This window comes from Amia ocellicauda, chromosome 8 (genome assembly GCF_036373705.1).
Source record: "Amia ocellicauda isolate fAmiCal2 chromosome 8, fAmiCal2.hap1, whole genome shotgun sequence".
Classification (NCBI taxonomy): Eukaryota; Metazoa; Chordata; class Actinopteri; order Amiiformes; family Amiidae; genus Amia; species Amia ocellicauda.
In genome coordinates, this window is record NC_089857.1 from 7990532 (window position 1) to 8004362 (window position 13831).

The 13831-nt window shown below is 43.5% G+C and overlaps 9 non-coding genes and 3 pseudogenes across 9 annotated transcripts; all 12 read right to left on the bottom strand.

Annotated features, from left to right (window-relative positions):
- Positions 1 to 438: 438 nt before the first annotated feature.
- On the bottom strand, positions 439 to 557 carry LOC136756952 (5S ribosomal RNA). Its single transcript, XR_010819002.1, has one exon. It is a non-coding gene; the product is annotated as a 5S ribosomal RNA (ribosomal RNA).
- A 1066-nt stretch (positions 558 to 1623) lies between these two features.
- Positions 1624 to 1742, bottom strand: LOC136757401 (5S ribosomal RNA). Its single transcript, XR_010819429.1, has one exon. It is a non-coding gene; the product is annotated as a 5S ribosomal RNA (ribosomal RNA).
- A 1055-nt stretch (positions 1743 to 2797) lies between these two features.
- On the bottom strand, positions 2798 to 2916 carry LOC136757465 (5S ribosomal RNA). Its single transcript, XR_010819485.1, has one exon. It is a non-coding gene; the product is annotated as a 5S ribosomal RNA (ribosomal RNA).
- Positions 2917 to 3971: 1055 nt separating this feature from the next.
- On the bottom strand, positions 3972 to 4080 carry LOC136757677 (uncharacterized; annotated as a pseudogene).
- A 1053-nt stretch (positions 4081 to 5133) lies between these two features.
- LOC136756036 (5S ribosomal RNA) lies at positions 5134 to 5252 on the bottom strand. The gene has a single exon (XR_010818141.1). It is a non-coding gene; the product is annotated as a 5S ribosomal RNA (ribosomal RNA).
- A 1055-nt stretch (positions 5253 to 6307) lies between these two features.
- Positions 6308 to 6426, bottom strand: LOC136755929 (5S ribosomal RNA). The gene has a single exon (XR_010818036.1). It is a non-coding gene; the product is annotated as a 5S ribosomal RNA (ribosomal RNA).
- Positions 6427 to 7481: 1055 nt separating this feature from the next.
- Positions 7482 to 7600, bottom strand: LOC136756147 (5S ribosomal RNA). The gene has a single exon (XR_010818249.1). It is a non-coding gene; the product is annotated as a 5S ribosomal RNA (ribosomal RNA).
- A 1066-nt stretch (positions 7601 to 8666) lies between these two features.
- On the bottom strand, positions 8667 to 8785 carry LOC136757638 (uncharacterized; annotated as a pseudogene).
- A 1066-nt stretch (positions 8786 to 9851) lies between these two features.
- LOC136756148 (5S ribosomal RNA) lies at positions 9852 to 9970 on the bottom strand. The gene has a single exon (XR_010818250.1). It is a non-coding gene; the product is annotated as a 5S ribosomal RNA (ribosomal RNA).
- Positions 9971 to 11047: 1077 nt separating this feature from the next.
- Positions 11048 to 11166, bottom strand: LOC136756856 (5S ribosomal RNA). The gene has a single exon (XR_010818912.1). It is a non-coding gene; the product is annotated as a 5S ribosomal RNA (ribosomal RNA).
- A 1055-nt stretch (positions 11167 to 12221) lies between these two features.
- Positions 12222 to 12341, bottom strand: LOC136757725 (uncharacterized; annotated as a pseudogene).
- A 1066-nt stretch (positions 12342 to 13407) lies between these two features.
- LOC136757830 (5S ribosomal RNA) lies at positions 13408 to 13526 on the bottom strand. The gene has a single exon (XR_010819647.1). It is a non-coding gene; the product is annotated as a 5S ribosomal RNA (ribosomal RNA).
- Between the last annotated feature and the right edge of the window lie 305 nt (positions 13527 to 13831).

The following is a 13831-nucleotide window of genomic DNA, read 5'->3' on the forward strand; positions in this document are numbered from 1 at the left end:
GAGGGCAGGCATCATTTCAGTAATTTCATCCCGTTGCATTCACATCCGTGCCTTGAATGAGATTGAATGTGATCTTTGCTCTCAAGTATGTTCCCAAGTTTTACACTTTCGTGCTTTGCATGAATGGGAATGGAACCGTGTGTGTTGAATGAGTCTCCTTGTGAGCACTGAACTTTGTGCGGTGGAGTTCCTTTTTGTGTTGCTGTAATTGTGTCATTTCTTGATGAGAAAGATTAGGCAACATTGAGTCACTTCTAGCCATGATGCTCAATTAATTTACGAATGTACCCTAGTTACTAGGGACCGTTTACGTTGGAGAACAAGATCTATTGTATGCCTGTGTATTTGGGGAAGTAAAATCTGAAATAATGATGAAATTGTGTGTATCCAAAGTTAAAACTCGTGATTTGTCGCCCTCTGGTGTGTAAAAGGTGCAGAAGCTTACAGCACCTGGTATTCCCAGGCGGTCTCCCATCCAAGTACTGACCAGACCCGAGCCTGCTTGGCTTCCGAGATCGGACGAGATCGGGCGTATTCAGGCTAGTATGGCCGTAAGCCAGGGAGGCTGTCCCTGACGCTCTACTTAAAGGGAAGGCAATATCCGTTTCTGCCGCTCATACTTGCAGTTGAACTGTCTCTCTACTCTAAAGTCCGGGACACACCAGCGCGCCGCAGACAGTCCCTGCTAACACGCCACGTTGTGGCAACGTTGTGGCAACGTTGTGCGTTAGCTGGGGTGCCACACCAGACCGGAACTATATTTTACAAAACGAACACATTGTCTTGATAATACAGCTGTAATTGAGTGCCTGACACGCCAGTCAAGCGCAATCTTGAGAAGGTGTGCATTTCAGTAAGGATTTCAATTGATATGCAGTATGAAACTGAAAGGAGGTTGCATCACTATGATGCATAACATTGCATGTATTGTATTTTCAAGTGTGTGCATTCATCCTGTTGTCATTTTGTTTTGAAAGCAGAGGAATCATTCAACAGGTTGCTGAGACAAATGTAAACCAGTAAAACATATGAAGAGAAACAAACCTTGAATATAAGTTCAGTTGTTTAAACATTTGACAAACTATAGTGAGGGGGTAAGAAAACACACAAATCCAGCAGCTCCTGTATTTCAATACACCAGAACCCAATATTATTGGCGAGTCGGGTAGTCCATCATCACAGTTCGAGGGCAGGCATCATTTCAGTAATTTCATCCCGTTGCATTCACATCCGTGCCTTGAATGAGATTGAATGTGATCTTTGCTCTCAAGTATGTTCCCAAGTTTTACACTTTCGTGCTTTGCATGAATGGGAATGGAACCGTGTGTGTTGAATGAGGCTCCTTGTGAGCACTGAACTTTGTCCGGTGGAGTTCCTTTTTGTGTTGCTGTAATTGTGTCATTTCTCGATGAGAAAGATTAGGCAACATTTAGTCACTTCTAGCCATGATGCTCAATTTATTTACGAATGTACCCTAGTTAATAGGGACCGTTTACGTTGGAGAACAAGATCTATTGTATGCCTGTGTATTTGGGGAAGTCAAATCTGAAATAATGATGAAATTGCGTGTATCCAAAGTTAAAACTCGTGATTTGTCGCCCTCTGTTGTGTAAAAGGGGCAAAAGCTTACAGCACCTGGTATTCCCAGGCAGTGTCCCATCCAAGTACTGACCAGGCCCGAGCCTGCTTAGCTTCCGAGAACGGACGAGATCGGGCGTATTCAGGCTAGTATGGCCATAAGCCATGGAGGCTGTCCCTGACGCTCTACTTAAAGGGAAGGCAATATCCGTTTCTGCCGTTCATACTTACAGTTGAACTGTCTCTCTACTCTAAAGCCCGGGACACACCAGCGCGCCGCAGACAGTCCCTGCTAACACGCAACGTTGTGGCAACGTTGTGCGTTAGCTGGGGTGCCACACCAGACCGGAACTATATTTTACAAAACGAACACATTGTCTTGATAAAACAGCTGTAATTGAGTGCCTGACACGCCAGTCAAGCGCAATCTTGAGAAGGTGTGCATTTCAGTAAGGATTTCAATTGACATGCAGTATGAAACTGAAAGGAGGTTGCATCACTATGATGCATAACATTGCATGTATTGTATTTTCAAGTGTGTGCATTCATCCTGTTGTCATTTTGTTTTGAAAGCAGAAGAATCATTCAACAGGTTGCTGAGACAAATGTAAATCAGTAAAACATATGAAGAGAAACAAACCTTGAATATAAGTTCAGTTGTTTAAACATTTGACAAACTATGGTGAGGGGGTAAAAAAACACACAAATCCAGCAGCTCCTGTATTTCAATACACCAGAAGCCAATATTATTGGCGAGTCGGGTAGTCCATCATCACAGTTCGAGGGCAGGCATCATTTCAGTAATTTCATCCCATTGCATTCACATCCGTGCCTTGAATGAGATTGAATGTGATCTTTGTTCTCAAGTATGCTCCCAAGTTTTACACTTTCGTGCTTTGCATGAATGAAAATGGAACCGTGTGTGTTGAATGAGGCTCCTTGTGAGCACTGAACTTTGTCCGGTGGAGTTCCTTTTTGTGTTGCTGTAATTGTGTCATATCTTGATGAGAAAGATTAGGCAACATTTAGTCACTTCTAGCCATGATGCTCAATTTATTTACGAATGTACGCTAGTTACTAGGGACCGTTTACGTTGGAGAACAAGATCTATTTAATGCCTGTGTATTTGGGGAAGTAAAATCTGAAATAATGATGAAATTGTGTGTATCCAAAGTTAAAACTCGTGATTTGTCGCCCTCTGGTGTGTAAAAGGTGCAAGAGCTTACAGCACCTGGTATTCCCAGGCGGTCTCCCATCCAAGTACTGACCAGGCCCGAGCCTGCTTGGCTTCCGAGATCGGACGAGATCGGGCATATTCAGGATAGTATGGCCGTAAGTCAGGGAGGCTGTCCCTGACGCTCTACTTAAAGGGAAGGAAATATTTTTTTCTGCTGTTCATACTTGCAGTTGAACTGTCTCTCTACTCTAAAGCCCGGGACACAGCAGCGCGCCGCAGACAGTCCCTGCTAACACGCCACGTTGTGGCAACATTGTGCGTTAGCTGGGGTGCCACACCAGACCGGAACTATATTTTACAAAACGAACACATTGTCTTGATAAAACAGCTGTAATTGAGTGCCTGACACGCCAGTCAAGCGCAATCTTGAGAAGGTGTGCATTTCAGTAAGGATTTCAATTGACATGCAGTATGAAACTGAAAGGAGGTTGCATCACTATGATGCATAACATTGCATGTATTGTATTTTCAAGTGTGTGCATTCATCCTGTTGTCATTTTGTTTTGAAAGCAGAAGAATCATTCAACAGGTTGCTGAGACAAATGTAAACCAGTAAAACATATGAAGAGAAACAAACCTTGAATATAAGTTCAGTTGTTTAAACATTTGACAAACTATGGTGAGGGGGTAAGAAAACACACAAATCCAGCAGCTCCTGTATTTCAATACACCAGAACCCAATATTATTGGCGAGTCAGGTAATCCATCATCACAGTTCGAGGGCAGGCATCATTTCAGTAATTTCATCCCGTTGCATTCACATGCGTGCCTTGAATGAGATTGAATGTGATCTTTGCTCTCAAGTATGTACCCAAGTTTTACACTTTCGTGCTTTGCATGAATGGGAATGGAACCGTGTGTGTTGAATGATGCTCCTTGTGAGCACTGAACTTTGTCCGGTGGAGTTCCTTTTTGTGTTGCTGTAATTGTGTCATTTCTTGATGAGAAAGATTAGGCAACATTTAGTCACTTCTAGCCATGATGCTCAATTTATTTACGAATGTACGCTGTTTACTAGGGACCGTTTACGTTGGAGAACAAGATCTATTGTATGCCTGTGTATTTGGGGAAGTCAAATCTGAAATAATGATGAAATTGCGTGTATCCAAAGTTAAAACTCGTGATTTGTCGCCCTCTGGTGTGTAAAAGATGCAAAAGCTTACAGCACCTGGTATTCCCAGGTGGTCTCCCATCCAAGTACTGACCAGGCCCGAGCCTGCTTAGCTTCCGAGATCGGACGTATTCAGGCTAGTATGGCCGTAAGCCAGGGAGGCTGTCCCTGACGCACTACTTAAAGGGAAGGCAATATCCGTTTCTGCCGCTCATACTTGCAGTTGAACTGTCTCTCTACTCTAAAGTCCGGGACACACCAGCGCGCCGCAGACAGTCCCTGCTAACATGCCACGTTGTGGCAACATTGTGCGTTAGCTGGGGTGCCACACCAGACCGGAACTATATTTTACAAAACGAACACATTGTCTTGATAAAACAGCTGTAATTGAGTGCCTGACACGCCAGTCAAGCGCAATCTTGAGAAGGTGTGCATTTCAGTAAGGATTTCAATTGACATGCAGTATGAAACTGAAAGGAGGTTGCATCACTATGATGCATAACATTGCATGTATTGTATTTTCAAGTGTGTGCATTCATCCTGTTGTCATTTTGTTTAAAAAGCAGAAGAATCATTCAACAGGTTGCTGAGACAATTGTAAACCAGTAAAACATATGAAGAGAAACAAACCTTGAATATAAGTTCAGTTGTTTAAACATTTGACAAACTATGGTGAGGGGGTAAGAAAACACACAACCAGCAGCTTCTGTATTTCAATACACCAGAACCCAATTTTATTGGCGAGTCGGGTAGTCCATCATCACAGTTCGAGGGCAGGCATCATTTCAGTAATTTCATCCCGTTGCATTCACATCCGTGCCTTGAATGAGATTGAATGTGATCTTTACTCTCAAGTATATTCCCAAGTTTTACACTTTCGTGGTTTGCATGAATGGGAATGGAACCGTGTGTGTTGAATGAGGCTCCTTGTGAGCACTGAACTTTGTCCAGTGGAGTTCCTTTTTGTGTTGCTGTAATTTTGTCATTTCTTGATGAGAAAGATTAGGCAACATTTAGTCACTTCTAGCCATGATGCTCAATTTATTTATGAATGTACACTAGTTACTAGGGACCGTTGACGTTGGAGAACAAGATCTATTGTATGCCTGTGTATTTGGGGAAGTAAAATCTGAAATAATGATGAAATTGCGTGTATCCAAAGTTAAATCTCGTGATTTGTCGCCCTCTGTTGTGTAAAAGGTGCAAAAGCTTACAGCACCTGGTATTCCCAGGCGGTCTCCCATTCAAGTACTGACCAGGCCCGAGCCTGCTTAGCTTCCGAGATCGGACGAGATCGGGCGTATTCAGGCTAGTATGGCCGTAAGCCAGGGAGGCTGTCCCTGACGCTCTACTTAAAGGGAAGGCAATATCCGTTTCTGCCGTTCATACTTACAGTTGAACTATCTCTCTACTCTAAAGCCCGGGACACACCAGCGCGCCGCAGACAGTCCCTGCTAACATGCCACGTTGTGGCAACGTTGTGCGTTAGCTGGGGTGCCACACCAGACCGGAACTATATTTTACAAAACGAACACATTGTCTTGATAATACAGCTGTAATTGAGTGCCTGACACGCCAGTCAAGCGCAATCTTGAGAACGTGTGCATTTCAGTAAGGATTTCAATTGACATGCAGTGTGAAACTGAAAGGAGGTTGCATCACTATGATGCATAACATTGCATGTATTGTATTTTCAAGTGTGTGCATTCATCCTGTTGTTATTTTGTTTTGAAAGCAGACGAATCATTCAACAGGTTGCTGAGACAAATATAAACCAGTAAAACATATGAAGAGAAACAAACCTTGAATATAAGTTCAGTTGTTTAAACATTTGACAAACTATGGTGAGGGGGTAAGAAAACACACAAATCCAGCAGCTCCTGTATTTCAATACACCAGAACCCAATATTATTGGCGAGTCGGGTAGTCCATCATCACAGTTCGAGGGCAGGCATCATTTCAGTAATTTCATCCCGTTGCATTCACATCCGTGCCTTGAATGAGATTGAATGTGATCTTTGCTCTCAAGTATGTTCCCAAGTTTTACACTTTCGTGCTTTGCATGAATGGGAATGGAACCGTGTGTGTTGAATGAGGCTCCTTGTGAGCACTGAACTTTGACCAGTGGAGTTCCTTTTTGTGTTGCTGTAATTGTGTCATTTCTCGATGAGAAAGATTAGGCAACATTTAGTCAATTCTAGCCATGATGCTCAATTTATTTACGAATGTACCCTAGTTACTAGGGACCGTTTACGTTGGAGAACAAGATCTATTGTATGCCTGTGTATTTGGGGAAGTCAAATCTGAAATAATGATGAAATTGCGTGTATCCAAAGTTAAAACTCGTGATTTGTCGCCCTCTGGTGTGTAAAAGATGCAAAAGCTTACAGCACCTGGTATTCCCAGGCGGTCTCCCATCCAAGTACTGATCAGGCCCGAGCCTGCTTAGCTTCCGAGATCGGACGAGATCGGGCGTATTCAGGCTAGTATGGCCGTAAGCCAGGGAGGCTATCCCTGACGCTCTACTTAAAGGGAAGGCAATATCCGTTTCTGCCGCTCATACTTGCAGTTGAACTGTCTCTCTACTCTAAAGTCCGGGACACACCAGCGCGCCGCAGACAGTCCCTGCTAACACGAAACGTTGTGGCAACGTTGTGCGTTAGCTGGGGTGCCACACCAGACCGGAACTATATTTTACAAAACGAACACATTGTCTTGATAAAACAGCTGTAATTGAGTGCCTGACACGCCAGTCAAGCGCAATCTTGAGAAGGTGTGCATTTCAGAAAGGATTTCAATTGACATGCAGTATGAAACTGAAAGGAGGTTGCATCACTATGATGCATAACATTGCATGTATTGTATTTTCAAGTGTGTGCATTCATCCTGTTGTCATTTTGTTTTGAAAGCAGAAGAATCATTCAACAGGTTGCTGAGACAAATGTAAACCAGTAAAACATATGAAGAGAAACAAACCTTGAATATAAGTTCAGTTGTTTAAACATTTGACAAACTATGGTGAGGGGGTAAGAAAACACACAAATTCAGCAGCTCCTGTATTTCAATACACCAGAACCCAATATTATTGGCGAGTCGGGTAGTCCATCATCACAGTTCGAGGGCAGGCATCATTTCAGTAATTTCATCCCGTTGCATTCACATCCGTGCCTTGAATGAGATTGAATGTGATCTTTGCTCTCAAGTATGTTCCCAAGTTTTACACTTTCGTGCTTTGCATGAATGGGAATGGAACCGTGTGTGTTGAATGAGGCTCCTTGTGAGCACTGAACTTTGTCCGGTGGAGTTCCTTTTTGTGTTGCTGTAATTGTGTCATTTCTCGATGAGAAAGATTAGGCAACATTTAGTCACTTCTAGCCATGATGCTCAATTTATTTACGAATGTACCCTAGTTACTAGGGACCGTTTACGTTGGAGAACAAGATCTATTGTATGCCTGTGTATTTGGGGAAGTCAAATCTGAAATAATGATGAAATTGCGTGTATCCAAAGTTAAAACTCGTGATTTGTCGCCCTCTGGTGTGTAAAAGATGCAAAAGCTTACAGCACCTGGTATTCCCAGGCGGTCTCCCATCCAAGTACTGACCAGGCCCGAGCCTGCTTGGCTTCCGAGATCGGACGAGATCGGGCGTATTCAGGCTAGTATGGCCGTAAGCCAGGGAGGCTGTCCCTGACGCTCTACTTAAAGGGAAGGCAATATCCGTTTCTGCCGTTCATACTTACAGTTGAACTGTCTCTCTACTCTAAAGCCCGGGACACACCAGCGCGCCGCAGACAGTCCCTGCTAACACGTCACGTTGTGGCAACATTGTGGCAACGTTGTGCGTTAGCTGGGGTGCCACACCAGACCGGAACTATGTATTACAAAACGAACACATTGTCTTGATAAAACAGCTGTAATTGAGTGCCTGACACGCCAGTCAAGCGCAATTTTGAGAAGGTGTGCATTTCAGTAAGGATTTCAATTGACATGCAGTATGAAACTGAAAGGAGGTTGCATCACTATGATGCATAACATTGCATGTATTGTATTTTCAAGTGTGTGCATTCATCCTGTTGTCATTTTGTTTTGAAAGCAGAAGAATCATTCAACAGGTTGCTGAGACAAATGTAAACCAGTAAAACATATGAAGAGAAACAAACCTTGAATATAAGTTCAGTTGTTTAAACATTTGACAAACTATGGTGAGGGGGTAAGAAAACACACAAATCCAGCAGCTCCTGTATTTCAATACACCAGAACCCAATATTATTGGCGAGTCGGGTAGTCCATCATCACAGTTCGAGGGCAGGCATCATTTCAGTAATTTCATCCCGTTGCATTCACATCCGTGCCTTGAATGAGATTGAATGTGATCTTTGCTCTCAAGTATGTTCCCAAGTTTTACACTTTCGTGCTTTGCATGAATGGGAATGGAACCGTGTGTGTTGAATGAGGCTCCTTGTGAGCACTGAACATTGTCCAGTGGAGTTCCTTTTTGTGTTGCTGTAATTGTGTCATTTCTCGATGAGAAAGATTAGGCAACATTTAGTCACTTCTAGCCATGATGCTCAATTTATTTACGAATGTACCCTAGTTACTAGGGACCGTTTACGTTGGAGAACAAGATCTATTGTATGACTGTGTATTTGGGGAAGTCAAATCTGAAATAATGATGAAATTGCGTGTATCCAAAGTTAAAACTCGTGATTTGTCGCCCTCTGGTGTGTAAAAGATGCAAAAGATTACAGCACCTGGTATTCCCAGGCGGTCTCCCATCCAAGTACTGACCAGGAACGAGCCTGCTTAGCTTCCAAGATCGGACGAGATCGGGCGTATTCAGGCTAGTATTGCCGTAAGCCAGGAAGGCTGTCCCTGACGCTCTACTTAAAGGGAAGGCAATATCCGTTTCTGCCGTTCATACTTACAGTTGAACTGTCTCTCTACTCTAAAGCCCGGGACACACCAGCGCGCCGCAGACAGTCCCTGCTAACACGCCACGTTGTGGCAACATTGTGGCAACGTTGTGCGTTAGCTGGGGTGCCACACCAGACCGGAACTATATATTACAAAACGAACACATTCTCTTGATAAAACAGCAGTAATTGAGTGCCTGACACGCCAGTCAAGCGCAATCTTGAGAAGGTGTGCATTTCAGTAAGGATTTCAAATGACATGCAGTATGAAACTGAAAGGAGGTTGCATCACTATGATGCATAACATTGCATGTATTGTATTTTCAAGTGTGTGCATTCATCCTGTTGTCATTTTGCTTTGAAAGCAGAAGAATCATTCAACAGGTTGCTGAGACAAATGTAAACCAGTAAAACATATGAAGAGAAACAAACCTTGAATATAAGTTCAGTTGTTTAAACATTTGACAAACTATGGTGAGGGGGTAAGAAAACACACAAATCCAGCAGCTCCTGTATTTCAATACACCAGAACCCAATATTATTGGCGAGTCGGGTAGTCCATCATCACAGTTCGAGGGCAGGCATCATTTCAGTAATTTCATCCCGTTGCATTCACATCCGTGCCTTGAATGAGATTGAATGTGATCTTTGCTCTCAAGTATGTTCCCAAGTTTTACACTTTCGTGCTTTGCATGAATGGGAATGGAACCGTGTGTGTTGAATGAGGCTCCTTGTGAGCACTGAACTTTGTCCGGTGGAGTTCCTTTTTGTGTTGCTGTAATTGTGTCATTTCTCGATGAGAAAGATTAGGCAACATTTAGTCACTTCTAGCCATGATGCTCAATTTATGTACGAATGTACCCTAGTTACTAGGGACCGTTTACGTTGGAGAACAAGATCTATTGTATGCCTGTGTATTTGGGGAAGTCAAATCTGAAATAATTATGAAATTGCGTGTATCCAAAGTTAAAACTCGTGATTTGTCGCCCTCTGGTGTGTAAAAGATGCAAAAGCTTACAGCACCTGGTATTCCCAGGCGGTCTCCCATCCAAGTACTGACCAGGCCCGAGCCTGCTTGGCTTCCGAGATCGGACGAGATCGGGCGTATTCAGGCTAGTATGGCCGTAAGCCAGGGAGGCTGTCCCTGACGCTCTACTTAAAGGGAAGGCAATATCCGTTTCTGCCGTTCATACTTACAGTTGAACTGTCTCTCTACTCTAAAGCCCGGGACACACCAGCGCGCCGCAGCCAGTCCCTGCTAACACGCCACGTTGTGGCAACATTGTGGCAACATTGTGGCAACGTTGTGCGTTAGCTGGGGTGCCACACCAGACCGGAACTATATATTACAAAACGAACACATTGTCTTGATAAAACAGCTGTAATTGAGTGCCTGACACGCCAGTCAAGCGCAATCTTGAGAAGGTGTGCATTTCAGTAAGGATTTCAATTGACATGCAGTATGAAACTGAAAGGAGGTTGCATCACTATGATGCATAACATTGCATGTATTGTATTTTCAAGTGTGTGCATTCATCCTGTTGTCATTTTGTTTTGAAAGCAGAAGAATCATTCAACAGGTTGCTGAGACAAATGTAAACCAGTAAAACATATGAAGAGAAACAAACCTTGAATATAAGTTCAGTTGTTTAAACATTTGACAAACTATGGTGAGGGGGTAAGAAAACACACAAATCCAGCAGCTCCTGTATTTCAATACACCAGAACCCAATATTATTGGCGAGTCGGGTAGTCCATCATCACAGTTCGAGGGCAGGCATCATTTCAGTAATTTCATCCCGTTGCATTCACATCCGTGCCTTGAATGAGATTGAATGTGATCTTTGCTCTCAAGTATGTTCCCAAGTTTTACACTTTCGTGCTTTGCATGAATGGGAATGGAACCGTGTGTGTTGAATGAGGCTCCTTGTGAGCACTGAACTTTGTCCGGTGGAGTTCCTTTTTGTGTTGCTGTAAATGTGTCATTTCTCGATGAGAAAGATTAGGCAACATTTAGTCACTTCTAGCCATGATGCTCAATTTATTTACGAATGTACCCTAGTTACTAGGGACCGTTTACGTTGGAGAACAAGATCTATTGTATGCCTGTGTATTTGGGGAAGTCAAATCTGAAATAATGATGAAATTGCGTGTATCCAAAGTTAAAACTCGTGATTTGTCGCCCTCTGGTGTGTAAAAGATGCAAAAGCTTACAGCACCTGGTATTCCCAGACGGTCTCCCATCCAAGTACTGACCAGGCCCGAGCCTGCTTAGCTTCCGAGATCGGACAAGATCGGGCGTATTCAGGCTAGTATGGCCGTAAGCCAGGGAGGTTGTCCCTGACGCTCTACTTAAAGGGAAGGCAATATCCGTTTCTGCCGCTCATACTTGCAGTTGAACTGTCTCTCTATTCTAAAGTCCGGGACACACCAGCGCGCCGCAGATAGTCCCTGCTAACACGCCACGTTGTGGCAACGTTGTGCGTTAGCTGGGGTGCCACACCAGACCGGAACTATATTTTACAAAACGAACACATTGTCTTGATAATACAGCTGTAATTGAGTGCCTGACACGCCAGTCAAGCGCAATCTTGAGAAGGTGTGCATTTCAGTAAGGATTTCAATTGACATGCAGTATGAAACTGAAAGGAGGTTGCATCACTATGATGCATAACATTGCATGTATTGTATTTTCAAGTGTGTGCATTCATCCTGTTGTCATTTTGTTTTGAAAGCAGAAGAATCATTCAACAGGTTGCTGAGACAAATGTAAACCAGTAAAACATATGAAGAGAAACAAACCTTGAATATAAGTTCAGTTGTTTAAAAATTTGACAAACTATGGTGAGGGGGTAAGAAAACACACAAATCCAGCAGCTCCTGTATTTCAATACACCAGAACCCAATATTATTGGCGAGTCGGTTAGTCCATCATCACAGTTCGAGGGCAGGCATCATTTCAGTAATTTCATCCCGTTGCATTCACATCCGTGCCTTGAATGAGATTGAATGTGATCTTTGCTCTCAAGTATGTTCCCAAGTTTTACACTTTCGTGCTTTGCATGAATGGGAATGGAACCGTGTGTGTTGAATGAGGCTCCTTGTGAGCACTGAACTTTGTCCGGTGGAGATCCTTTTTGTGTTGCTGTAATTGTGTCATTTCTCGATGAGAAAGATTAGGCAACATTTAGTCACTTCTAGCCATGATGCTCAATTTATTTACGAATGTACCCTAGTTACTAGGGACCGTTTACGGTGGAGAACAAGATCTATTGTATGCCTGTGTATTTGGGGAAGTAAAATCTGAAATAATGATGAAATTGTGTGTATCCAAAGTTAAAACTCGTGATTTGTCGCCCTCTGGTGTGTAAAAGGTGCAAAAGCTTACAGCACCTGCTATTCCCAGGCGGTCTCCCATCCAAGTACTGACCAGGCCCGAGCCTGCTTGGCTTCAGAGATCGGACGAGATCGGGCGTATTCAGGCTAGTATTTTCCGTAAGCCAGGGAGGTTGTCCCTGACGCTCTACTTAAAGGGAAGGCAATATCCGTTTCTGCCGTTCATACTTACAGTTGAACTGTCTCTCTACTCTAAAGCCCGGGACACACCAGCGCGCCGCAGACAGTCCCTGCTAACACGCCACGTTGTGGAAACGTTGTGGCAACGTTGTGCGTTAGCTGGGGTGCCACACCAGACCGGAACTATATTTTACAAAACGAACACATTGTCTTGATAAAACAGCTGTAATTGAGTGCCTGACTTGCCAGTCAAGCGCAATCTTGAGATGGTGTGCATTTCAGTAAGGATTTCAATTGACATGCAGTATGAAACTGAAAGGAGGTTGCATCACTATGATGCATAACATTGCATGTATTGTATTTTCAAGTGTGTGCATTCATCCTGTTGTCATTTTGTTATGAAAGCACAAGAATCATTCAACAGGTTGCTGAGACAAATGTAAACCAGTAAAACATATGAAGAGAAACAAACCTTGAATATAAGTTCAGTTGTTTAAACATTTGACAAACTATGGTGAGGGGGTAAGAAAACACACAAATCCAGCAGCTCCTGTATTTCAATACACCGGAACCCAATATTATTGGCGAGTCGGGTAGTCCATCATCACAGTTCAAGGGCAGGCATCATTTCAGTAATTTCATCCCGTTGCATTCACATCCGTGCCTTGAATGAGATTGAATGTGATCTTTGCTCTCAAGTATGTTCCCAAGTTTTACACTTTCGTGCTTTGCATGAATGGGAATGGAACCGTGTGTGTTGAATGAGGCTCCTTGTGAGCACTGAACTTTGTCCGGTGGAGTTCCTTTTTGTGTTGCTGTAATTGTGTCATTTCTCGATGAGAAAGATTAGGCAACATTTAGTCACTTCTAGCCATGATGCTCAATTTATTTACGAATGTACCATAGTTACTAGGGACCGTTTACGTTGGAGAACAAGATCTATTGTATGCCTGTGTATTTGGGGAAGTCAAATCTGAAATAATGATGAAATTGCGTGTATCCAAAGTTAAAACTCGTGATTTGTCGCCCTCTGGTGTGTAAAAGATGCAAAAGCTTACAGCACCTGGTATTCCCAGGCGGTCTCCCATCCAAGTACTGACCAGGCCCGAGCCTGCTTAGCTTCCGAGATCGGACGAGATCGGGCGTATTCAGGCTAGTATGGCCGTAAGCCAGGGAGGCTGTCCCTGACGCTCTACTTATAGGGAAGGCAATATCCGATTCTGCCGTTCATACTTACAGTTGAACTGTCTCTCTACTCTAAAGCCCGGGACACACCAGCGCGCCGCAGACAGTCCCTGCTAACACGCCACGTTGTGGCAACATTGTGGCAACGTTGTGCGTTAGCTGGGGTGCCACACCAGACCGGAACTATATATTACAAAACGAACACATTGTCTTGATAAAACAGCTGTAATTGAGTGCCTGACACGCCAGTCAAGCGCAATCTTGAGAAGGTGTGCATTTCAGTAAGGATT